Source organism: Rhamphochromis sp. 'chilingali', assembly GCF_963969265.1.
Source record: "Rhamphochromis sp. 'chilingali' genome assembly, chromosome: 9".
NCBI classification, from domain to species: Eukaryota; Metazoa; Chordata; class Actinopteri; order Cichliformes; family Cichlidae; genus Rhamphochromis; species Rhamphochromis sp. 'chilingali'.
In genome coordinates, this window is record NC_137936.1 from 4,532,366 (window position 1) to 4,559,801 (window position 27,436).

The 27,436-nt window shown below is 40.8% G+C and overlaps 1 protein-coding gene across 5 annotated transcripts in view; it reads left to right on the forward strand.

Annotated features, from left to right (window-relative positions):
• Positions 1–27,436, forward strand: part of iqsec1b (IQ motif and Sec7 domain ArfGEF 1b) — a 235,928-nt gene that overhangs the window by 63,424 nt on the left and 145,068 nt on the right. Inside the window, exon 1 of one of the 5 annotated variants that reach the window (XM_080890609.1) lies at positions 27,108–27,215. The exons of 3 other annotated variants lie outside the window; for them this stretch is intronic. The gene's annotated coding sequence lies outside the window, so the exon portion shown is untranslated. Of the gene's footprint in view, positions 1–27,107; positions 27,216–27,436 lie in introns of those variants that run through there. One more of the 5 variants, XM_080890617.1, reaches the window with a different exon arrangement.

Sequence of the window (27,436 nt, forward strand, 5' to 3'; positions counted from 1 at the left end):
CTATTTTCACCTGTTTATCAGGAGTGGGGCAGGCGGAGGTTTGCCCTGGTACAGGTCTGTTGCAGCCGTTATGTCAGTGGAAGGCAGTTTCTCTGTGAATTTTACACTATCGTTGCAGCATACTCGGTGCTTGCTCGGAGGTTTAGGGTTTTTTTTCTTACCACGCAGTGAACAGCGGACACTGTTTTTGTCACTTTTTACGGAATCAAACTCAAAGTAAGGTCAGTACTTCCACGCTTTAAACGCTGCACGGTCATACTCTCTCCAGCACTCGATATATTATATTATATATTACCTATTGTTGATCTGCACACAGCTGTTGCCACGAACGTTGCACTCGCTTACGTCATTGTCATGAGACACTCTCACAAAAAAATCACGGTTTCAGTAACGCAGTGTGCTTATGGGAAAGTAACAGTAATCTAATTACCTTTTTTGCAATAGTAATCACTTACTTTAGTCGTTACTTGAAAAAAGTCATCAGATTACAGTAACGCTACTGCCCATCTCTGGTCATTAGTACGATCATCTGTCATTCTCAGCTCATCTATGTGCTTGTGCCAAATGTAAAGTCTTTACAATGAACACTGAGAACTGCATGTCCAAATCCCTTTCAGCCTGCAAAAACACCAATGTTTTTTCCCCAAGACAACTCATTATTAACTGGCATACTGCTAGTGATGGTAATGGCTCTCGGTGCTTCTGGAACTCCACAGTGTCCTGAAAGAAAGCAGCGTGTCTGTGTGGGGATGAATTGAAGGCCTGTCCCTAAGAGACGGAGGAATCAGACAACGTTCCAAGTTAATCACAGGGCAGCACAACACTTTCATCACAGCTATAGATGCTCCGGCTGGATGGGGCTGTGACTCTGTAATATGTGCCTGTAGTTCTGATGGCAGATAGAACTGGAGTTACCTGGGATATAAATGGAAAGTTGTAGATGCACCAGTTTGTCAACGCATCAGCCAGTTACTATTGTACTATAGTACCGCTGAAATCTTTAATTGCATATAGTTTGTTATAGTATAGTATGCTTCATATGACATTTGAGGCCAACATAAATAACACACTACTTGATGTAAGTGGCTTTTTTCTGTGGTTACAGGCTGACAACATCACATTGATTAAAAATTAGAGGACTTGTGATTGTCTTTCACCAGCTGCTGTGTGCTTGTTTACCCTCTTGAAGTAAAGTTTCTGTGATGAAACACAGCTATATGGACTGTACCAACTTAAGCTAATTAGGGAGGTGTTTTTTTCCTTACGTCTGTCCGATTTATTTTGATTCAAGTGATGACCTCTGCTGAAAAAGTGTTAAAATAAGTGTTAAAATCTGCAGTTGCACTTGAGACTGGCTCCAATAGCAATGTTAAAATGTTTAAATTAACAATATTAAGAATCATGTTTATAACCTGCTACAGAAGACTGTGTATAGTTTTTTCCCCCTCTTAATAACAGCTGTGTAGGATTATTCTTAAATAACTCAACTGGATACTCGTAGGGCTTAAAATTATGAGCATGGCTACTTTGACAAGTGTTGTGTGACTCCACTGGACCTCTAGTGACACATATAACTGTGAAGCTGAATTTAAGAAATAAGTGCTTAAAGTTAAGGTTTTAAAAACATGTTCAATGTCATCTTCTGTCAGTAAGGAATGTTTTGTCACCAGGTTGGTTGGATGGTTGTCATCAATAGACTTACATTAGTTTATGTTAGCTAGCTATAAACAGAACCACTAATTCAGGAGAATCAGTCTCAGGGGGTCACTTTTGTGCTGGCCCTGGCTGATATACCATGAGTTTTATGTTCAAACCGTGGATATGCTGCCCACTTTCACTAAGTGGTTCTTAGTAGTTTGGCTAGCTGCACTGACAGGAAAATCCTCATGTTAGCTGTAATGTTGGGGTTTGTGAAGCACTTTCTAAATGAGGACTGTGTGGAGGAGAGCCTGTTAGAGCCTCTAATACTGTACATGAGAGTTATAATGAAAATCTTTAAACTTTATAGTATTAGATATTGTGCTGGAGCAGGGAAGCATTCTCACTTCTGTTGGAAAGGATTGCTAACACCTGATGAAGCATACAGTCACAGCTCATGGGTTATGTTTTTATATGTTACTGGCCCCATTCTGAATACATTAAAGTTTGGAATAGGCTTGATACATTACGCAGTTGGCCAGCCAGACATGTTTCTGATATCACAGTTCTGTGAAGCTGCAGGTATGGTGAAAGTGGAAAAGGATTTCATCAGCCTATAAAAAGGCAAAGACTTACAGGACTGAATTGTTGACAGAGTAAAGCCTCTCTCTTTATCAGGTCAAGCATAAACTCTCATGAGCTTATGCTTGGGAAGGATATTGAAGCTTTGTAACAGCCTTCAGTGCACTAACAGAACCTCATTCCAGGAAAATGGAATTACCTCAGCTGTAAGCAGTAGCCCCACTTTAGCAGAAGACAGTGTGGGATATTGAGGGGAACAGGGGGTCTTTGTGTGTGGTGGCTTACAGAAATCATCACCAGCTCCTGAGAGATGACTGTCAGCTGTACTGTTCCACTTCACGTCTCCACTGTGGGACTTAAAAACTGTCAGCAGTGTCTTATTGCAAGATCCTGCCTGTGGCTGCGTTAGCTGCAGTGGCGTTTTGATGAAACAGTAGGACACCATACTGATGACTCCAAAGTGGTGGTTCAGATTCACTCCGCTGACAGGAAAATTACTTTTTGTCCATTGACCACAGAGGTTAGCAAATTACCAATAGACCTGCCACTCCACTCTTAGAAGCTATATGAGCTAGGTTTTAACTATGCAGCAGAGTGGAACAGAGGTGGGAGTGAAGGTGTTCAGGCTGTACATTCAAAATTTTAACAGCAGATGGATGATAGTAAAGCTGCAGTGTCTGTTGTCTCTGTTATTAAATTTGCAGTGGAGTGAAAGTAATGAATATATTTGATGATTATTTTTCAGATCTAGCAGCTGGAATGCAAATATTTACTCCCCAAACAAGAGCTTTTCACTCTTTTCTTTTAATCTGAGCTTTGTATTTTATATTAGTCTCAAAGGAGTCGGACATGAGAAAATGTTTTGTTTGTTTTACTAGATTTGGAGAGAAGGGTCTGGCTGCAGCCACTGTGGAGCTCCACAGTAAGCAGAAACACGTGACCTCGACAGCAGGTGGAAACACGTGACCTGCATAGATTCAGTGGAAACTGTCAAGTGGATCATAAAGGCTGGGACAGAGTCATTCATATAGATGCCCAATATTGCTGCATGGCTGAGAGCGGCCGGTTCGAATCCGACCCATGTGTTCACTGTACCCTTTCAAATAAAGTCATAAAAAGGCCAAAAACCCAACATGGAATCCTAACCATACTGTGGAGGTAACGTGTTTCTGCCTACTGTGGAGCTTCACAGTGGCTGCAACCAGGTCCTCTTGGATTTGGAGGGATAGATCTTTTCTCAAGGAGAAGTGTCACACAAGTGTTGCATTTCCACTGTGTCATCCCTGGTGACAACCCCCAACGCTAGCTCAAAACTCAAAATCTTATGGAGTCGTTCTTTGTTTCCTGATTGTTGAAACTTTTGAGAATAGAGTTGTTGGTTTGTTTGTTTGTTTGTTTGTTTTTTTTTTTGGGGGGGGGGGGGGGGGGTTGCTACAGTGCTAATCACTGTGCCACCAAAAATACATTTTTTATATACTATTTTAATAGCAAAGTGTTAGGGTTAGAGTCATGTACTGATTCTTATATAATGCTTTTCTACTCTAGTTGAGCGCTTAAAGCACTTTTTAACATGCCTCATTCAGCTGCTTTCTATCTGAACTGCAACTGTGAGCAACTTCAGGTTCAGTAGCTGGCCCAAGCATACTTTGGCACAGAGACTGGAGCATCCAGTTATCACTAATCTTCCAACCTTCCAGTTAGTGGATGATTTTAAATATTGATATTTATTTATTTTTGTGAGTTATCCAATAACTAGCACTGTGTTAATCTCTTAAAATCAATCATGTCACTGGCAACCCATGTGAGGAAACGACTGGAAAACTAGGGTATATTACAATTGCAGGGAAATTTCCTGAATGCATTTTGACAAACTATTTTATTTTTACATTTTTTGCATTTGCAAATGACCTAAAACAAACTACCCGCAACCCTAGACAATGTGCCAGTAGCCTGATAATCTCATCAAAGCATTTTGCCGATGCTCATTTTCATGAATCTAATTGGCTAGTTTTGTTGGCAAATGATTTGACATTTTATTTCTCCCAACACAGCTCTATCCACTCACCAACTGTCAGAGATGAAGAAGTTGCCACCAAACAATCCAAAGAGAGATCAGTTTGAACTGAATAAGAAATCTGAGATGCAGATCGAGAGGTCCGGAGCTAATTATAACTGATACCAGCTCATGCTGTGCCACATCAAGGAGATCAAAAATACATAGATCAATAAACAATTGAAGACACGTTCTTCTAATTTGCCTGATGGCAGTCCAAGAAAGTTAAAGGACATTAGCATACCCCATGTATTCCCATGTCACCTTAGAAAATTGAAGGGTCAGAATTGCTGCAGAAGGTTAACTGTTAATAGTGTCATTTTATTTATTTCTTTATGACTGTGCCATTGATATTCATTTTAATAGCAGGCTTCAGGATAGCTATGACAATAGCTAAACCAAGACATTGGACAGAGTGAGAGAAAATATGGTGTGTATCCAGAACTCAAGGTCGGATTTGGCAGCGGGGAAAACCCTAACTTCTGGCAGAGGAGTGCAGCTTGTGGAAAATACTCATAAAACCCACATAATGAATTCTTTGTGAGTCCCATGGACTCTCTTTCAGAAAGAAACCAAAGAAATACACCTCTGCACTTACTCGAGTAGTCATTTTTAACCATTATCTAACAGAGAAGAAAAATCTCTTTTTTTGGAAGTTTGCTAAATTGCCCACAGGTACAGTAGGGGGAGAAAATTATTTGATCCTCTGCTGAATTACAAATTCACTTCCAAAGAAAAGAGTCTTAATTTTTGTAGTAGTCTCATTTTATTGGAGAGAGACAGAATATTAACCAGAAGTCTGTGGAAAAACAAACACATGGCATAAAAGTTATCAATCGATTTTCCAATGACATTAAGTGTTTGCATACCTACAACCCAGTCAGAATTTTGGCTCCCACAGATTGCTTGTGTTTCCATAGGTTTCGTTACTGCGTAAACTTAAGTTTTAAGTAGTTATAGTGTACTTTTACTTTACATTTACATCTCCTGGCAAAACACAAACATCTATTCTGCTCCTGTGCTTATATTTGACTTATGCATTGTATATAAAGCTGTGTTACTACTATTGTACTGTAATGCTGCTATAACTACTAACACCTTGTTTTGATGGATTCACACTTCAAATTAACTTCAAATCAGTGTTTGGAAAAGAAGCAAAATGCCCTCTGTATACATGTTGCTGGCTAAGCATCCTTCTAAGTGATCTTAGGAAGAGACTGTCTTAACACGAAATTAAGGTATCGAGGAGTAATGTTAGAAAAAAGGCTGAAGATTTTTATCAAAGTAAAGTCTATATGAATATCTAAAAATATGTATATATTAGGGGTGCAACGATACACAAAATTCACGGTTCGGTTCGATACTTTGGTGTCACGGTTCGACATTTTTTCAATACAAAAAAATGTTCATGCTTTTTTAATTTGTCATTTATTAAAATTATAAAGATATATTTTAACTCAAACGTACAGTTTTTAAATTGAATGGTGCTGAAACAACAAACGGATAAAATAATAAATCTATCTGATCGAGGAATCACTCATCTTTGGAAAAGAGAGTTTATTACAGAGAAATGGCTCTTTCCAAAATAAAAGCTATACTATACGCTTCTTCTGGGCTATATTCTCAGCAGCATATTAAACATATCAGGTCCCCATAAGGAGAATCACGTGCTAACGGCTGTCTAAATGACTCGGGTAAAGTTTGTAGCATGCGTGCTTGTTGTTTTTGTCTGCTTCCACTTGTCTTTGCACTAGGATGCTGTCGGAGTAAATGTGCAGTCATGTTCATTTTGTTCCCACTAGTGCTGTCAGCGTTAATCTGAAATGACGTTAATGCCACAACACGGCGAATCTCCGTTAACGAGCTACAGCGGATCGCCCCGTGCGTGGGGCTGGACGGCCAACACGTTAACGAGCAAACTGCGCTAACGCAGTAGTTCCCACCCATGTAATTGAGCATTGCGTGGCACATCCAACATACTGTTTTACTTTAGTCCATGACTCGCTTACCTTCAGGGTCATACGTCACATGAAAACCAAAATAATTCCAAACGCCAGATCTGAATGAGGGTGGGGGAGGTTCAATTTGCCATGTTGCAACGAGCTTAGCTTCTGTCTTGCTAGCTTGCGCTGTGCTTAGTGGATCTGCGCTCGACAGTGCAGCCTAGGCGGAGTAGTCGAAGGCAGATCCACTGTGCGCATAACACAGACAGCATCTTCAGAAGAAAAGTTGATAAAATAAATTAAAATTTAGTATTGTTCGTACCGAACCGAAAGCACTGTATCGAACGGTTCAATATCGATACGAGTATCGTTGCACCCCTAATATATATGTATGTAAGTGTGACATGTATCATTGAAATGATCAAACTGTAAATTCATTGAAACTATGCAGCCATCCAATCAGTTTTTACAGCAGAATTCCATGTCAGCCACCAGCAGCATTCTCGAACCACTTCTGATATGATTTTTTATTTTATTTAATATGTAACAAACCAGATTGCTGTGGGGCCACAGCAGTCTCAGGGTGGACAGGTTGCCAGTGTGTCGCAGGGCCAACACATGGACACAGACAACCATTCACACTCACATTTCACACCTTCGGGGAATTTAAAATGACCAATTAGCCTGTTTACTTACTCATTTATGAGAACAGTCACTGTGCCTCAGTGGCCCTTCCTGTGCATGGCTCCTGACCATGCCATTGTAGCGCTGCTATGTTGTTCTCATTGCTCTGCTATGGTACTTGGCAACTCTTTTGAATGTACTATGCTAGAATTTCCCTTTCCTTGCTCAGTTTCTGGTATATGACTTTTTTGCCATGATAGAGAAGTGATATAAATAGTAATGGTTTCAACATCACCTCATTTCTTTAATGCAGTATATGGAAATAAGACTGCTTCATATTCCTTCATTTTGCTGTTGATACCAATCTTCCTTTCTTATTGCTTTCATGAAGGACTCTCCAAACCCCCTGCTGCCTCTACATGACAATTTAATGAGCGCCCCGAGTAACAAACTCAAATTTTGTTTGTTGCCTTTGTTGGGAAGGTAAAATTGTGACGCTCACTAATAATGTGAGTATGACCTGAAGTGAAATCCACGAGTGTTCTAACACCCTGAGTGTTTTAACATGCTGAGGTTAAGAAATGGATTTGTCGTCAGAGTTATCCCGGAGATTATTTTGTAACAATAATATATGGCACACCAGCTTTTCAGCCTCAGCTTCCTTTCGTCTAATTGCCGTACCACACTGCCTTTTGTCTGCAACAGATGGTAATATCCATGAAATTAAAGCTACCCCGATAGTGTGATGGATTTCATTTCTTGTGCTTTTTAACTTTTTTGTCCTTTATCTCTGATTTCAAACTGCTAATAGGAAGAATGTGGGGCCTTCATTTAAAGCCCTGTATTTCCAGTTTTTACCAGATGTGAAAGCATGATATTGTTTTACCTTGTGACTCAGCGTGTGTGTGTGTGTGTGTGTGTGTGTGTGTGTGTGTGTGTGTGTGTGTGTGTGTGTGTGTGAATGGTTTTATGATCCTAGAGATGTCTGTTGCTGCATGAACTACCAAAGGAGATATTTTGGTAGGCAAGCAGTCACCAGCATTTTTTTTAGATGTGGACTCCAGAGGTTTGTTTTTCATAGTTTCATGTCATTCAGCTTTAAATTACAAATAGGTTGAATTTATTTATTTATTCATGTTTATTCAGACATATATCTCTCCATTGTATTGCATTGCTCTATTCGCTTTTCTCTTTTTTGCCTTTATATAATCTTAACCTTCAATATTCGCTGCTTTTCTCGCTCTCACTTGTGTCACCTACTCTCTCTGCCCTGTCAGCAGCTTCATGGTTTTCTCTCTCCTTCTCTCATTACTCAAGCACTCCACCATGCTGAGCATAAAAGAATATCAGTAAACAAGTGGTGTTTTTCTTCATGATGTTCAGGAATGGATTATTCTCTATTTCTGACCTGAATGACAATGATTATTAAATCAGGAAACACTGACTCATCTCTTTCACTACTATATAGTCTACTTCTCTCATCTGACAGCTTCTCGTTCCTCGGTGCTCTCAGATTCTTTTTCTTTTCTACAGCTGTCCAGGAAACTGATGAATGTCAATGCCACCCATCCTCTCACTCACTGTGAATGGCTGTGAATGACAACTGACTGAAATAACACTGCGCACAATCTATCAAAAACGACTTCTTTCAATAATAAGCAAATATACGACCTGAACACTCGATATATTCATCTTTCTGGTGTCTACTTAAATTACAGCACAGCATAAATCACTGACATTGTACTCAGACTTCAAGTGAGCTTTCTGACAAATACGACTTAATACATATCTTGTGGTTTGTTGGAAATGTTCATGAAAAACCTTGTTAGAGTTAATTACCTTTCAAGCTAACTTGGCTAAGATGGTTAATGTTACTGATGTTTTTTACACACACAGGCGTGCATACATATACAGGGAGTGCAGAATTATTGTATTATTGTATTTTTGAGGAATAATTTTATTATTAAAACAACAACCATTTTCTCAATGAACCCAAAAAACTCATTAATATCAAAGCTGAATGTTTTTGGAAGTAGTTTTTAGTTTGTTTTTAGTTTTAGCTATTTTAGGGGGATATCTGTGTGTGCAGGTGACTATTACTGTGCATAATTATTAGGCAACTTAACAAAAAACAAATATATACCCATTTCAATGATTTATTTTTACCAGTGAAACCAATATAACATCTCCACATTCACAAATATACATTTCTGACATTCAAAAACAAATCAGCGACCAATATAGCCACCTTTCTTTGCAAGGACACTCAAAAGCCTGCCATCCATGGATTCTGTCAGTGTTTTGATCTGTTCACCATCAACATTGCGTGCAGCAGCAACCACAGCCTCCCAGACACTGTTCAGAGAGGTGTACTGTTTTCCCTCCTTGTAAATCTCACATTTGATGATGGACCACAGGTTCTCAATGGGGTTCAGATCAGGTGAACAAGGAGGCCATGTCATTAGTTTTTCTTCTTTTATACCCTTTCTTGCCAGCCACGCTGTGGAGTACTTGGACGCGTGTGATGGAGCATTGTCCTGCATGAAAATCATGTTTTTCTTGAAGGATGCAGACTTCTTCCTGTACCACTGCTTGAAGAAGGTGTCTTCCAGAAACTGGCAGTAGGACTGGGAGTTGAGCTTGACTCCATCCTCAACCCGAAAAGGCCCCACAAGCTCATCTTTGATGATACCAGCCCAAACCAGTACTCCACCTCCACCTTGCTGGCGTCTGAGTCGGACTGGAGCTCTCTGCCTTTACCAATCCAGCCACGGGCCCATCCATCTGGCCCATCAAGACTCACTCTCATTTCATCAGTCCATAAAACCTTAGAAAAACCAGTCTTGAGATATTTCTTGGCCCAGTCTTGACGTTTCAGCTTGTGTGTCTTGTTCAGTGGTGGTCGTCTTTCAGCCTTTCTTACCTTGGCCATGTCTCTGAGTATTGCACACCTTGTGCTTTTGGGCACGCCAGTGATGTTGCAGCTCTGAAATATGGCCAAACTGGTGGCAAGTGGCATCTTGGCAGCTGCACGCTTGACTTTTCTCAGTTCGTGGGCAGTTATTTTGCACCTTGGTTTTTCCACACGCTTCTTGCGACCCTGTTGACTATTTTGAATGAAACGCTTGATTGTTCGATGATCACGCTTCAGAAGCTTTGCAATTTTGAGACTGCTGCATTCCTCTGCAAGATATCTCACTATTTTTGACTTTTCTGAGCCTGTCAAGTCCTTCTTTTGACCCATTTTGCCAAAGGAAAGGACGTTGCCTAATAATTATGCACACCTGATATAGGGTGTTGATGTCATTAGACCACACATGTGGTCTAATGACATCATTACAGAGATGCACATCACCTAATATGCTTAATTGGTAGTAGGCTTTCAAGTCTATACAGCTTGGAGTAAGACAACATGCATGAAGAGGATGATGTGGACAAAATACTCATTTGCCTAATAATTCTGCACTCCCTGTATACAGTGGGGCAAAAAAGTATTTAGTCAGCCACCGATTGTGCAAGTTCCCCCACCTAAAATGATGACAGAGGTCAGTAATTTGCACCAGAGGTACACTTCAACTGTGAGAGACAGAATGTGAAAAAAAAATCCATGAATCCACATGGTAGGATTTGTAAAGAATTTATTCGTAAATCAGGGTGGAAAATAAGTATTTGGTCAATAACAAAAATACAACTCAATACTTTGTAACATAACCTTTGTTGGCAATAACAGAGGTCAAACGTTTACTATAGGTCTTTACCAGGTTTGCACACACAGTAGCTGGTATTTTGGCCCATTCCTCCATGCAGATCTTCTCGAGAGCAGTGATGTTTTGGGGCTGTCGCCGAGCAACACGGACTTTCAACTCCCGCCACAGATTTTCTATGGGGTTGAGGTCTGGAGACTGGCTAGGCCACTCCAGGACTTTCAAATGCTTCTTACGGAGCCAATCCTTTGTTGCCCGGGCGGTGTGTTTTGGATCATTGTCATGTTGGAAGACCCAGCCTCGTTTCATCTTCAAAGTTCTCACTGATGGAAGGAGGTTTTGGCTCAAAATCTCACGATACATGGCCCCATTCATTCTGTCCTTAACACGGATCAGTCGTCCTGTCCCCTTGGCAGAAAAACAGCCCCATAGCATGATGTTTCCACCCCCATGCTTCACAGTAGGTATGGTGTTCTTGGGATGCAACTCAGTATTCTTCTTCCTCCAAACACGACGAGTTGAGTTTATACCAAAAAGTTCTACTTTGGTTTCATCTGACCACATGACATTCTCCCAATCCTCTGCTGTATCATCCATGTGCTCTCTGGCAAACTTCAGACGGGCCTGGACATGCACTGGCTTCAGCAGCGGAACACGTCTGGCACTGCGGGATTTGATTCCCTGCCGTTGTAGTGTGTTACTGATGGTGACCTTTGTTACTTTGGTCCCAGCTCTCTGGAGGTCATTCACCAGGTCCCCCCGTGTGGTTCTGGGATCTTTGCTCACCGTTCTCATGATCATTTTGACCCCACGGGATGAGATCTTGCGTGGAGCCCCAGATCGAGGGAGATTATCAGTGGTCTTGTATGTCTTCCATTTTCTGATGATTGCTCCCACAGTTGATTTTTTCACACCAAGCTGCTTGCCTATTGTAGATTCACTCTTCCCAGTCTGGTGCAGGTCTACAATACTTTTCCTGGTGTCCTTCGAAAGCTCTTTGGTCTTGGCCATGGCGGAGTTTGGAGTCTGACTGTTTGAGGCTGTGGACAGGTGTCTTTTATACAGATGATGAGTTCAAACAGGTGCCATTCATACAGGTAACGAGTGGGGGACAGAAAAGCTTCTTACAGAAGACGTTACAGGTCTGTGAGAGCCAGAGATCTTCCTTGTTTGAGGTGACCAAATACTTATTTTCCACCCTGATTTACGAATAAATTCTTTACAAATCCTACCATGTGAATTCATGGATTTTTTTTTCACATTCTGTCTCTCACAGTTGAAGTGTACCTCTGGTGCAAATTACTGACCTCTGTCATCATTTTAAGTGGGGGAACTTGCACAATCGGTGGCTGACTAAATACTTTTTTGCCCCACTGTATGTATATACAGCATCTCACAAACGTCAGTACACTCCTCACATTTTTGTAAATATTTTGTTCTATAACACTGAAGATATGACACTTTGATACAGTGTACAGCCTGTACAACAGTGTAAATTTGCTGTCACCTCTAAATAACTCAACACACATCCATTAATGTCTAAACTGCTGGCAACAAAAGTGAGTACAACCTTAAGTGAAAATGTCCAAACTGTGCTCAATTTCCCTTCCTGTTGTCATGTGGCTCGTTAGTGTTACAAAGTCTCCAGTGCAGAGAAGGTGTGTTGAATCTGGTGTTATTGCTCTCACACTCTCTCATACTGCTCACTGGAAGTCTAACATGGCACATCATGGCAAAGAATTCAAGGATGCAAGGATTTGAAAAAGAGAAATGTTTCTCTACATAAAGATGGCCTAGGCTATAAGAATATACTCAACACCCTGAGACTGAGCTGCAGCACGGTGGTCAAGACCATACAGCGGTTTAACAGGACAGGTTCCACTCAGAACAACCCGCACCATGGTCGACCAAAGAAGTTGAGCGCACGTGCTCAGCGTCATATCCAGAGGTTGTCTTTTGAAAACAGATGTATGAGTGCTACCAGCATTGCTGCAGAAGGCGTGGAGGGTCAGCCTGTCAGTGCTCACACCATACGCCACACACTGCATCACATGGCTGTCGTCCCAGAAGGAAGCCTCGTCTAAAGATTGTGGCGTGGGTGTGGTCTCTGGCCAGCTGCAGAGGAGGGGTGATGCAGTGAGCTCCCGGGGCGGCGCAGGGGCGGGGTGAACAGGTGTGCTGGGATCTGACAGTGATTGTGTCTCTTTATATGTCGGCAGTGACAGTCGGAGGGGGAAAGCGGACGTGACAGCAGAGAGAGAGCGGGAGTGTCTGTGTCCCAGTAAACAAACCACAGTATTAAATAAAAGTTCTGCTGTCGTCATATTCGCTCCAGCGTATGTTTCTTGGGTCCCACGTTACAAAGATAATGTACAAGAAAGACCAGAACATTTTGCTGAAGACAAGCAGACTAAGGACACGGATTACCTGTGGTCTGATGAGACCAAGATAAACTTATTTGGTTCAGATGGTGTCAGGGGTGTGTGGTGACAACCCGGTGAGGAGTACAAAGACAAGTGTGTCTTGGCTACAGTCAAGCATGGTGGTGGGATGTCATTGTTTGGGGCTGCAAGAGTGCTGCTGGTGCGGGGAGCTACAGTTAATTGACGGAACCATGAATGCCAACATGTACTGTGACATACTGAAGCAGAGCATGATCCCCTCCCTTCAGAAACTGGGCAACAGGACAATATTCCAACATGATAACAATCCCAAACACACCTCCAAAAAGACCAGTGCCCTGCTAAATCAACTGAGGGTAAAGGACTGGCCAAGCATGTCTCCAGACTTAAACCCTATTGAACATCTGTGGGGCATCCTCAAATGGAAGGTGGAGGACCGCAGGGTCCCTAACATCCACCAGGTCCGTGATGTCATCATGGAGGAGTGGAAGAGGATTCCAGTGGCACCCTGTGAAGCTCTAGTGAACTCCACGATCAACAGAGTTAAGGCAGTGTTGGAAAATAATGGTTGCCACACAAAAAAATGAAACTTTGAGCACAGTTTGGACATTTTCACTTAAGGTTGTACTCACTTTTGTTGCCAGCAGCTTAGACATTAATGGATGTATGTTGAGTTATTTAGAGGTGACAGCAAATTTACACTGTTGTACAAGCTGTACACTGACTACTTTACATTGTATCAGAGTGTCATAACTTCAGTGTTGTCCCATGAAAAAATAGAACAAACTATTTACAAAAATGTGAGGAGTGTAGTCACTTTTGTGAGATACTATATATCAGGAACCTGACCTGTGTTGCCACAGTTCTCAATAGCCTGAGTACAACAGAACCCTCTGGTGTTCCAAGGGTGTCAATTAGCAGAAGTCAGGTCTGTCAGCAGGTCTACTTTTAACCTTCTCTTCTTCCTTTGACCTCCTGCTGTCTCCTTCGTCCCTGGGGTGAGAGCAGGATGAACCATTTTTAACTTCTTTGACACACCAGGTCACACGGGGTTGATGCATTACATATTATTCCAGCTGAAAAGTTGCTCTGCTGGCAGAAATCCACTGTTTTGTTTGCTGACATTGCATTGTATAAGAAGAAGCACCCCCAAGGATAACTTGGCTGTAGAAGTGGTTATGGACTATCACGTGGCATCAACACACCTGTGTGAGGAAATTTCCCACGGTCATGACTGTGTTCAGCTCTGCTCTGTCTAACTTCTCTAAAAACAGCCCTCTTACACTAAAGGCACTCACTGTTAACACCAAAGTCTTGACATTCATACTGTCATGAGAAATGTCAACTTTTGTAAAGCTACCATAACACGTTACTTTTTAAACAGTGTTTTTAGGCTTCTTGCCTTTGTTAGATTGCTTAAAATTTGAATCGTCATTATGGCACTAAATATGCAGAGACATACAACAGCTTGACTCAGGGCAGGAATGGACTTCTGAAGCAACTAGGACTGTTTTCCTCAGAGAAACTGTGGATGCAAGTTCTCACGTCCACGGGAACAGCAACATAAGATAAGATAAGACTTTATTGATCCCACAACGGGGAAATTTTTGCGTCATACAGCTCTGCTAATGTGTTTGACAGAGGATGATAAATTGTAAAGGCCTGACTCTTTGACACATTCCGTTTTGTTCGGCGTTCCCCTGAAAGTTGTATGTTATCCTTCATGAACTGCGCTGCCTGGCGGGCTGGCATTCCTAATTGTGCTTATGTGTTACGAGGCCTCTGTTTATTTTTCCGTTCCTTGATCTGCTCCTGGGGGATAAGGAGATATAGGCAGTGAATGCACTATGAAGCGATTCTTTGAGCCTGTGGTGATGACGAACGACACAGCCGAGTGGCCCAGTTGTAAACAAAGATTCCCCTGTAACACAGATTCCAGACACTCATGCTCGAAAGTGCCATAAACTACAATAATTAATTGAGAGGTTTTCCTCCTTTTCCCCCCTTCCTCCTTACATGGTAATAACTGGATAGTAGGCTCCATGAATAATTAACTCTTTGTATTTACTACTGAGGCTTATAAATGTCTCTCCCTCTGGACTCCAGTGATGCAAAGCTGATGAGAGAAAAGAGATGGCGAGAACGATAGTGGGAGGCACACCACAGCAAAGCCGATTTCCAAAAGCCTCACGCTGAATCAGGAAAGGTTAATTGGATTCCTTCAATATTTCACTCTGTCAGATTAATCACCATTTTTACAAATTTCACTTTTAGCAAAAACAATAATCTGATCTTGTCATAATCAGCACACGTCAATATTTTAAATCTATCAGGACATGAGTTCCCTGTTGTGTAAGAGCATTTGCCTTAGAAAACACAAACCCATAGACTAAAAGAATATCAGGATATCTGACATTAGAGAGCTGTGGCCCTCTTGTTTGAGTAATGCCATTAGTAAGCATGCTTACGGCTCATCTAGAGGAAAGAAAAAGATTTGGATTTTGGTATTATGTAAAGGAAAACCGCTTAAACCTGTTGTTTGAGTAGCACAGCAAACAGCCGACTCTGTGTTACATAACTAGCGGATGTTACTCATCCAACGGGAACAAGTTAAGAAGTCACAGTGTTTTTTTTTTTTTTTTGTAATTGTTGTTGTTGTTTTTTCCTGAAGACTGTGCCGTCACACGCCCATGACAAAGTTCTTGTGTCCCGTGTGCTGCAGCAGGGCTCGGACACCACCACCACAGATGGTGCTGGATCGGCCACGGTGCAGCAGTTTCCAGAGGAGCTGACCTTGTTGTAGTGTGCTGATTAAGAGAGGGAGCATACAGTATTGACTCCTCACCGACACCATTACCAGTGGAACCTGACCCCCAACCTCCCACACCCTCCTCCTCTCCCTGCTCTCTTCTCCCTCAGGAAACCAAATGCAGATGATTGTTTTTTTTGTACAGTCAGTGTGGCTGCAGTGATGCATGACCCTGAAAGTAAATAATTCACTGACCAGTGTTCGTTGCCTCTGCAGTGGGGGATGGGACAGGTCACTTTCAAAATATGCAACTGCTGTAACATGCTCCACCCGTGTTTGGAGACCTTAGACTGTATAGAAAACACGGTGGGCTCACAAAATATCGTGGTTGTAGCTGTATAGTGATTAGTAACAATGTAAATTGCATTTACAGACAAATGTAATGATGCAGTGTGCCTGTTTTATAATACAGACACACTGCATGTGATCAGTGGGAGAAGTCAATGAGTGAATCTAATCATCATCATCAACTTTTATTTTAATAGATGTTTGCTACACTCTAACCGAAGCCTGACCATGAAAACCATGTCTGGTGTCATTGTAAACTTCACCACAGTACTGCAAGCTAACCAGAGTGCTTTGGACCAAACTGTACTATAAAGGTTTGATGCAGTTTGAATAACATTAATTTACTTTATTTATTTTTTGCAAGATGTTTTACGAAACACAATTCAGCAGAAAGTCTCAGTTTTTGATTTAAAACCTTTAAAATAAATTAGGACAGTAAGATTTAAATTTCGCGTTTGCTAAATTTCACCTGCTGATCAGTGCTTATCTTTGCAATATCCCACTTTTACAACTTCCTCCATCTCTCAGTGTTACACATTCATCTGTTTTTTCTCTCCCTGGGTAACACAGCAACTGCACACTAGTGAAAAACTGCACAGAAACAGTTTTTGTGTTTAGTAATATTTCTTCAGCTGCTTAAAAAGCTGTTTGAAATTACCTGCAACTTAATCTGTTACTCGCTCGCTCCTCTTTAGTGGCATTAACTGGTTGATGAAACACCAGCTGTAGCTTTAAATCTGTACCATGAACACATCACAGGGATAAAAAGAAAAAAAGGATCTGTTGAGAGTGTAAGTGGGTCATGAGATGCTTTTATTTATTTATCTTTATCTCTGAGCAAAGTATCTCCATGCCATCATGAAAAAAAGATCATTACAGTAATATACATCAAATGTGTGTCAGTTTTTTTGCTCATTGACTGAAGGTGGCAGAACACTGTTCCAGATCATTTGGCGCTGTCACTTGGTGTTTGCTCGCTCTGCGGTAGAGTATCACTTCCTGTTCCTGCTCAAACACAGTGGTGTTTCTGAGTAGCTTATTTGCTTAGCAATTTAATTAACAACTTTTAAATACATTCTTCTTTCATAGTATAATTTTCACGTGCTTCATCCGAAGCACACTTTCTGTGTACTCACTACCTAATTTATAGCCTAAGTATTCACTCACTGTCTGTACTGTTTCGCTAGCTTAGCTTAGCTCGTAGCCGACTCATTAGCACCATGGCTACTTCACCTGTCCCTCCTGCACTTTCTTGCTCATTGTGTCAGATGTTTAGTTACTCCTCGGCCTCCTTTAGCAGTAATGATATCTGTAACAAATGTAGCATATTTGCAGCTCTGGAGGCCAGGATTACTGAATTGGAGACTCGGCTTCGCACCCTTCATTCACCTGTAGCTAGTCAGGCCCCTGTAGCTGGTGCAGCCGAAGATAGCATAGGCCCCGCTAGCTGTTCCCCAGCAGACCCCAAGCAGCTGGGGAAAGAGGGCGGCTGGGTCACGTTGAGGAGGAAGCATAGTCCTAAACAGAAGCCCCAGGTACACCACCAACCCGTTCATGTGTCTAACTGTTTTTTCCCACTCGGCGACACGCCCGCCGGGGGTCAAAATCTGGTAATTGGTGATTCTGTTCTCAGACATGTGAAGCTAGAGACACCAGCAACCATAGTCAATTGTCTTCCAGGGGCGAGAGCAGGCGACATTGAAGGAAATGCAAAACTGCTGGCTAAGGATAAACGTAAATTCAGTAAAATCATAATCACTGTGTCAACTCCCAAACAGACAAAAAACAAACTAAAAACCCAGCAACAAACGACTTAAACATAAACAATTACAAAGAAAGAACAATACAGTATCCACATCTGAACCAAAGAGTAAAACAGTGAAATGTGGATTATTAAACATTAGGTCTCTCTCCTCCAAGTCTCTGTTAGTACATGACTTAATAATTGATCAACAAATTGATTTACTCTGCCTTACAGAAACCTGGTTGCAGCAGGATGATTATGTTAGTTTAAATGAATCAACACCCCCGAGTCATTCTAACTACCAGAAACCTCGAAGCACAGGCCGAGGGGGCGGTGTGGCAGCAATTTTTCACACCAGCCTATTAATTAATGAAAGACCAAGACAGACTTTTAATTCATTTGAAAGCCTGATGCTTAACATTGTCCACCCCAGCTGTGAAACTCAGAAACCAGTCTTACTTGTTATCATCTATCGTCCACCTGGGCCTTACACAGAGTTTCTGTCTGATTTCTCAGACTTTATATCTAATTTAGTTCTGAGCTCAGATAAAATAATTATTGTGGGTGATTTTAACATCCATGTAGATGCTAAAAGTGACAGCCTCAACATGGCATTTAATCTGTTATTAGACTCAATTGGCTTCTCTCAAAATGTAAAAGAACCCACCCACCACTTTAATCACACTCTAGATCTTGTTTTAACATATGGCATAGAAACTGAACATTTAACAGTGTTTCCTGAAAACCCTCTCCTGTCTGATCATTTCCTGATAACATTTACATTTACAATAATTGATTACACAGCGGTGGAGAGTAGACTTTATCACAGTAGATGTCTTTCTGAAAGCGCTGTAACTAAGTTTAAGAATATAATCCACCCACTGTTATCATCTTCAATGCCCTGTACCAACACAGAGCAGAGCAGCTATCTGAACGCTACTCCAACAGAGGTCGATTATCTTGTTAATAATTTCACCTCCTCACTACGTACGACTCTGGATACTGTAGCTCCAGTGAAAACTAAGGTCTCTAATCAGAAGTACCTGACTCCGTGGTATAATTCTCAAACACGTAGCCTAAAGCAGTAACAAAAAATAATTTCCCCCAGGGATCAATAAAGTATTCTGATTCTGATTCTGATGACTCGTAATCTGGAGAGGAAATGGCGTGTCACAAATTTAGAGGATCATCATTTAGCCTGGAGAAATAGTTTGCTGCTTTATAAGAAAGCCCTCCGCAAAGCCAGAACATCTTACTATTCATCACTGATTGAAGAAAATAAGAACAACCCCAGGTTTCTCTTCAGCACTGTAGCCAGGCTGACAAACAGTCAGAGCTCTTGTGAGCCAACCATCCCTTTAACGTTAACTAGTAATGACTTCATGAACTTCTTCACAAATAAAATTTTTATCATTAGAGAAAAAATTACCAGTAATCATCCCACAGATGTAATATTATCTACAGCTACTCTTAGTACCATTGATGTTAAGTTAGACTCTTTTTCTCCAATTGATCTTTCTGAGTTAACTTCAATAATTACTTCCTCCAAGCCATCAACGTGTCTTTTAGACCCCATTCCTACAAAACTGCTCAAAGAAGTCCTGCCATTAATTAATTCTTCGATCTTAAATATGATCAACCTATCTCTAATAATCAGCTATGTACCACAGGCCTTCAAGCTGGCTGTAGTTAAACCTTTACTCAAAAAGCATCTCTAGACCCAGCAGTCTTAGCTAATTATAGGCCAATCTCCAACCTTCCTTTATATCAAACATCCTTGAAAGAGTAGTTGTCAAACAGCTAACAGATCATCTGCAGAGGAATGGTTTATTTGAAGAGTTTCAGTCAGGTTTCAGAGCTCAGCACAGCACAGAAACAGCTTTAGTGAAGGTTACAAATGATCTTCTTATGGCCTCTGACAGTGGACTCATCTCTGTGCTTGTCCTGCTAGACCTTAGTGCAGCATTCGATACTGTCGACCATAATATCCTATTAGAGCGATTAGAACATGCTGTAGGTATTACAGGTACTGCAGTGGTTTGTATCATATCTATCTAATAGACTCCAGTTTGTGCATGTAAATAGAGAGTCCTCTTCACACACTGAGGTTAATTATGGAGTTCCACAGGGTTCAGTGCTAGGACCAATTCTGTTTACATTATACATGCTTCCCTTAGGCAGCATCATTAGAAGACATAGCATACATTTTCACTGCTATGCCGATGACACCCAGCTCTATCTGTCCATGAAGCCAGATAACACACACCAATGAGTTAAACTGCAGGAATGTCTTAAAGACATAAAGACCTGGATGGCCGCTAACTTTCTGCTTCTTAATTCAGATAAAACTGAGGTTATTGTACTCGGCCCTGAAAATCTTAGAAATATGGTATCTAACCAGATTCTTACTCTGGATGGCATTACCTTGGCCTCCAGTAACGCGGTGAGGAACCTTGGAGTCATTTTTGACCAGGACATGTCCTTCAACGCACATATTAAACAAATATGTAAGACTGCTTTCTTCCATTTGCGCAACATCTCTAAAATTAGAAATATCCTGTCTCAGAGTGACGCTGAAAAACTAGTTCATGCATTTATTACTTCCAGGCTGGACTACTGTAATTCATTATTATCAGGATGTCCAAAAAACTCGCTGAAAAGCCTTCAGCTAATCCAAAATGCTGCAGCCAGAGTCCTGACAGGGACTAGAAAGAGAGAGCAGATTTCTCCTGTTTTGGCTTCCCTTCATTGGCTTCCTGTTAAATCCAGAATTGAATTCAAAATCCTGCTCCTCACATACAAGGTCTTAAATAATCAGGCCCCATCTTATCTTAATGACCTTGTAGTACCATATCACCCTATTAGAGCACTTCGCTCTCGCTCTGCAGGCCTACTTGTTGTTCCACGAGTATTTAAAAGTAGAATGGGAGGCAGAGCCTTCAGTTTTCAGGCCCCTCTTCTGTGGAACCAGCTTCCAGTTTGGATTCAGGAGACAGACACTATCTCTACTTTCAAGATTAGGCTTAAAACTTTCCTTTTTGCTAAAGCATATAGTTAGGGCTGGACCAGGTGACCCTGAATCCTCCCTTAGTTATGCTGCAATAGACGTAGGCTGCCGGGGATTCCCATGATGCACTGAGTTTTTCCTTTCCAGTCACCTTTCTCACTCACTATGTATTAACAGACCTCTCTGCATTGAATCATATCTGTTATTAACCTCTGTCTCTCTTCCACAGCAAGTCTTTTATCCTGTCTTCCTTCTCTCACCCCAACCGGTCGCAGCAGATGGCCCCGCCCCTCCCTGAGCCTGGTTCTGCCGGAGGTTTCTTCCTGTTAAAAGGGAGTTTTTCCTTCCCACTGTCGCCAAAGTGCTTGCTCATAGGGGGTCATATGATTGTTGGGTTTTTCTCTGTGTCAATGAAGCGCCTTGAGGCGACTTTTGTTGTGATTTGGTGCTATATAAATAAAATTGAATTGAATTGAATTGAATCATTTCAGGCAACTTTAACCTGTCCATTATATATTGTTATTATTAGATTCACCAATATCATAGAGATTTTATTGACCAATTGATTCATTGAGTTTTTTCCCAGTTATGTCTTTATTTGCCTGATGTTAAACAGTTTAGGGGTCCACAGAATTTAGATAACTTTTAACTTTTACAAAAACATTATTTCATTATTTTACAGTCTATTCACCATTATATGCTACGACAGTGAGTATAACAAAACACGTCTGATTATCTCATTTTACTTCTTTATGACAGATGACAGCAGCCAGCAACCAACCCTTACATAGTAGGCAGTGATGTTCAACCTCACTTTGTACTTATATAATTTATGAACGAATAAATAAATATTCTGCCACAGTAGACATCTACATGTCAGATTTAGACTGACTTCCAGTTTGAGTTAATAATGTGTGAAAACATCTCTGTAAGCTCTGTAAATTTCTTCTACAAATTCTTGGACTCTAAGTTCTCATTTCTGAATGATCAAGTGAATAATTGGTTATGGTTATGGTTGATATTTTCACATTGGAGCGTGCCTACTCCACTATATGGACCCAGCGCCGCAGCAGCACTACTGTTTGTAAAGCCAACAACCCGTGTTTGTAGTTTCTCCAGAGGTGCTTCTTATAACTGCAGGATGCTGCAGGGAGCAGCCCAGTGCATAGCTGCAATTTAATAAAATGAAAGAATAAGCTGAAGATTTTACATTTGCAGGGAATTCTGGTGTCAAAGATTAGGCATGTGGTTGGCACAGTAGGAATATTTCTAGGAGTTCGGGGATTTTTTTCACTCTAAAACAGTAACATTCACATCAAGCTTTGGCTTAATGTGAATTTAAAAGTTGAATGAAGCTGACAGTCATTTTATGATTTGGTTGTTCTTTTCATTTTAGACTGTTTAATATTGTCAATCAGTTTCTGGTGTTTTGGGAAATTTTATTCCTACTGAGGATAAAAAATAAACTAGCACTGATTGAAACAGGAGGAAGGAATCTCCCTCCCCAAAAAATTTCATTGCTGTTAACTTGGATAAGCTTGTCATTTTGTATATTTGATGATAGCAGTATAGCAATATAGTGTAATGAAAAACTCTCCTGACACTACCATTCGTACTGTAACACCAGAGCTGGCTTATTTAGTGTCTGATAATAGTGTGAAAAAAATGACCTATCACTTTAACAGTACCTCTGTATTATTTTGCAATTCTAAACTTAGACATGTGGTATTTTGAGGAGGTGTTGATAGCGGTGGGTCTTTCCTCAAATCTGAACCAGTGTATGTATGTATTGATTATGTTTGTGTGGGTCTGTAAATGATTATCTAGCATATCCCCCAATTACTGCACTCAATTAGTCCTTGAAAGCACTTTGTAAGACTTTGTAGTTTACAGGTTTTGGGAGGAAGTGTTTAGCGATTGCAGAACCTGCATTCCTGTGATAACAGAAGGCTTATGTGGGAGGCAGTGGGAAATCTTCCTCCAGGACTTAACCTCCACGGAGGAGAGATTATTACTGGCAGCTCCAGGTCACAGAAGACCACAACCCATTTGTCCTGTAGGGCATGTTTATCCACACAGCACACTACTGTGCTGCTTTACATTTTACACAGGGTCTTCCAATCACAAGTGCGGTGCCTTCAGAAGATTTACATTTACTTTTACTTTTTTCACCAAGGTGAAGAGGACACATCAGACTGAACACTGTCAAACCAGAAATTATCTGCTTATTAGAATAATGAGAATGCTTTGAATTGGGACTATAAAAAATATTAGCTTTGAATGCTGTCCTTGATTCATTTCTGAGTTCTCAGATGATTCTGATGTGCCAGCTCAAATTTAAGTCTAAAAAATTAATATTTAATTGTATTTCCAAACAAGTTTTTGACACATTTCTATGTGTTTTCTCCTGATAAAGTTGTTAAGCACTGTGTATATGTACACTGAAGTAAGGAAGCATTTGATTTCTTAGTTTTTCAGATATCTGTTATACTTAAGTGTTTCAAATCATTAAACAACTATTTTTCAGCCCGGTATCTTGAAACGATCTACACCACAAACATCAGTCAAATGACAAACTTTCACTTTCAGTGCTCTGTGTGTATGGATGTTCCAGCTTTGCATTAAGCCAAAGCACTAACATTTCAGTGTGACACCTAAATAAAAGACAAACCGGATTCAGAACGTTGGAATACTGCATAATTGACCTCAGAATTCCCAACAATAGTGACATGTGCAGCTGGGTATTTCATCTTATTGAATTGCAGCTTTGCACCAGGGTCTCTGCCTGAGACATCATGCAGAAACTCTTGCTGCAAAGCTTTGAAGAAATTATGTGCACAGTTTGATGCCTTTGTGTGACGGTGCAGCTGCATTAAAAAAAAAAAAAGATCAACCCTCACTGCATCATTCACAAGTTAGAACTTGCAGTTCATGATACTGTAAAACATTACAGAGTCATTTTTTAACTCTCCAACTGGAAAGTGTGCTGCTGATCTCAGTGAATGAACAAGGTTGCCTCCTTCCCTGTAGGGAGATTTGCAGAAGCTGACTGTTTTCTAAGTTAGATGTGTAGGAATCTACCACAGTGGAATATCTGTTTATGATCATATTAATGATCAAGGAACTGACCTCCCAGCCCATTGTTCATTCAGTGGTGCTAGTTTCAGTCATTGCGCAAATGTACTATTTATAAGGTTGGGGGAACCTGCAGTCAGCTGAGACTGAAGAAGTCACTTGGATGATGATGAAACACTACGTCCAGATGAACAGAATCAACTTTGGGAGATTTGCTTACCTGGATGATTGAGCATGCATCAAGACAAATATTTATTTAGCTTTATTTAGGAATCCTATTGAAAATCGTCATCCTTTCCATGTTAAACCATTATTGGTATTCCTCACATACAGTCTTGTGCTTATATCAAGCTGATCAAAGCAATTTTTTATGCTTGTCTATGTATCAGCCTTACAGAAATACCTCTTGAAGTTAATTCTGCCTAAGCTCAAAGGTTTACAAGTTCATCAAGCCCAATCTAATTTGCTGCATTCCATTTAAGCATCAGTTCTGCGTTTGCACTGCTGCTTACAGAGCTCTTCTGACACCAGAAAATGCTCTGTTTCTGTGTGATTGATGCATGTGGGAGTATCACACAGGGTAGAGAGACAGGAAAATATCAGTCCCCAAAGAATGACTTTGCAAGGACTTTAAAAAAAAAAGAACATAGCACATTTTATTCTCAGAACTTGGGAAAGTCTTTAAAATCCCTCTGTGAGGTAAACCTCCCTTGAAAGTACATTTGCTACGTTTGGAGGTCAGGACTTGTGAGCGTACAGTGTGAACAGGCTCAGTACTGTCAGCTGACCAGCACGTCCTCAGCATCCGATAGCAGCACATTATCTAGTGGACCAGTTGGCATCAGTCCTCACTGTAAGGGATTCAATGACAAGTGTCTACTGCTTCCATTTCTCAGCTAGGTGCAGCAATTAGACACCGAGGGGAGAGCTGGTTTATTTATGGGCAGTATAGTATTCGCCCCGATGGCTGGTTCCTGATCCCACCTTGCCTCCTCACTCCTCGTTGTTTAGCAAAGCCTTGACTTGACTCTCTGGGATCCTGCGAGGTTATTTGCACAAAAACATTTTGTGAACAACATGCTCTATGAACAAGTGTATGCTCTTTGAAATGAAAGACATGTAAATAACACTTTTCTAGTGTTACTGGCCATTCAGAGTGCTCTATACTTCAGGCCACATTATATAATCAAACAGCACTTTATCTGTTTTGCATCCACACCTACGAATAATTTAGAATCCCCAGTTAATCTAACATGCACACCAGAGCTGCATGTAAAAGAAACAAGCACAGAGAGAACACTGTTGTTAAGATGATTGTGCTAATCCGCACAACACCATGCCGCCCAAGTGTCCTCGCTCTATGATTGGTGGATTTCAGAATTTTTTTTATTTCAACCCACCAATTTCAAAATCCTATTTCAGTTATGAGAACATGATCTCAATCTGCCCAATTCAACTGAGTCGTTACATGTACCTCAGAGAAATATCAGACTTTTGACTTATTAGGGATTGGCAGTATTTCCCATATGGAAAAGAAATAGTAAAAACTTACATGATTTACTCATGAAAGTGGCCACTTTCTCATTACTTTCATATATTGTTTTAGTAAGTATCCAAAACATACAAGTTTCATTTATATAATTTTTCAAGGGATCTTATATCTGTTTTCACTCTTATATGCTTTTCATACAAGTTTCACACAAGACAGATACAAACTTTATAAGATTTATATCTAGCTTTTCCATATAGGTTAGCCTGTCCTTTCATAAATACATCCCAGCTAATATATTGTAATGTAATATAAATTAAGCAAAGTATTGCCACATTTTTGCATTTTTTGTAAACCAGGTCAAACGTTTAGGTACTGAGTAGTTTGCTTGTTACGATGACTTAAAGAAACATGTTAGCATTAACACCCACATGGGGAGGAAAACATAGCAGACAAATGGGCCAGAGAGAAGACTGGAGTTCATGTCTTGTGTAAAATGTGAGGTTATCATGATTTATTATATTTAGATTTTGCTGGTGAGTTGTTGTTTTTTGTTCATTTTACTTTTCAGAAACATTTTGGTTTAGTTTAGGAATCAAAACCTGCCTGGTTACATTTAGAAAGAGATAAGTAATCTAAGCAAACACTTTCTTGATGATTTTATGGTCTCAGTTGCTAGTTTTAAATCTTCCGTCAGAGTTTCCCCGTCTGATCCAAACCTTGCTTGTCATGTGTGGTGTGAAAACTCGAAGATGGTGACAGCCAAAAAAGCCACTCAGCTCGTGGCTTAACGACAGGATTTCATTAAGCAATGCATGATGCCACAGTGGATCTGTTCATCTTTTACACGGGTTAGAAATCCTGAAGGTGAACTTCCTCCTCTGTACTTTAGGCACAGGCTCCTGAAAAGAACTGAAACAATCATCATTTATTTATAAAATGAGCAGCTTGGTGTGTGTGTGTGTGTGTGTGTGTGTGTGTGTGTGTGTGTGTGTGTGTGTGTGTGTGTGTGTGTGTGTGTGAGAGAGCGATACAGCGGGTTTATGCAAGACGTACAAAGATGTTCTTGGAGAAAATAGCCACAGATGATGACTTTGTACAGTGGATATGAAAGTGATTCTAATTTAAATACAACACTTCACAACTCCTCGGGTTTCTGTATTACGTGCAGCACCTTTAAATAATTTTCTTAAAATATGACAAAGTTGGTAATTACTATAGACAGTAACTGACACTTCAGATTGGAGCTATGAAGGTCATTGATGCTAACAGTGTAGATAATAGAGAGTAATTGAACCACTTCCTCTTGTCTTCTTCTTCCTTCCTGTCCTCTGGTATCGTCTCACGTTACTCTCAGCCTGGTACATTTCGATCACGCCTCAGCTCCTGCCTCCCTCCCCCTCCTCCTCTTCCTCTCTCTGCTCTCTACCTGGCTCAGAGCTCTGTGTGCTGATTCAGCCCACTGTGCATATATGCGAGTTCTCAGCTCTGATTCGAAGGCATTAAAATGCTGCAGGCAGTGGACTGAAGTAATCTCTCTTTCTGCCAAGCACAACATTCAGCTTGGCGGGAGTGAGCCGGCTGCCCTTCTTGCTATACAGTACACCACAGTTCATGCTGCAACATGTCATCGCCCATGCATCACTTGCTGTCTGGTTCTGAGTGAAAATGTGCTGCTATAATTTCTTGAACTTCACAAAATGTGCATTATGAACCACTTCAACATGCCTCTCTCTTTTTATGTTGCAGGCGGCACGCCTCATTGCCCGTAGAAGTCTCTGAGATCCCTCTAAACCTTTTTGCCCCTCCATGTAGAAGGAGTTACCCCTGTCGCAAATGGAAGTCTGCATCTTTTGGGTAAATTGAAGGGTTTTGCTTTTGTTTTTTTAACTATTCATCAGCCCAAGAATTTGTAAGACCATTTTCTGACAGTCTGTCTCCATTACAGCTGTTTCTGTCCTGGTGGTAGTCCATACAGTTTTTATCAGCCTGATAAAACACCTCATTTCTGATCTTCCCATTCCCCATTCTGCTTTTCAGTGTTTGTCACTCATTTCCGTTTGCTGGTGAAAGCTTCC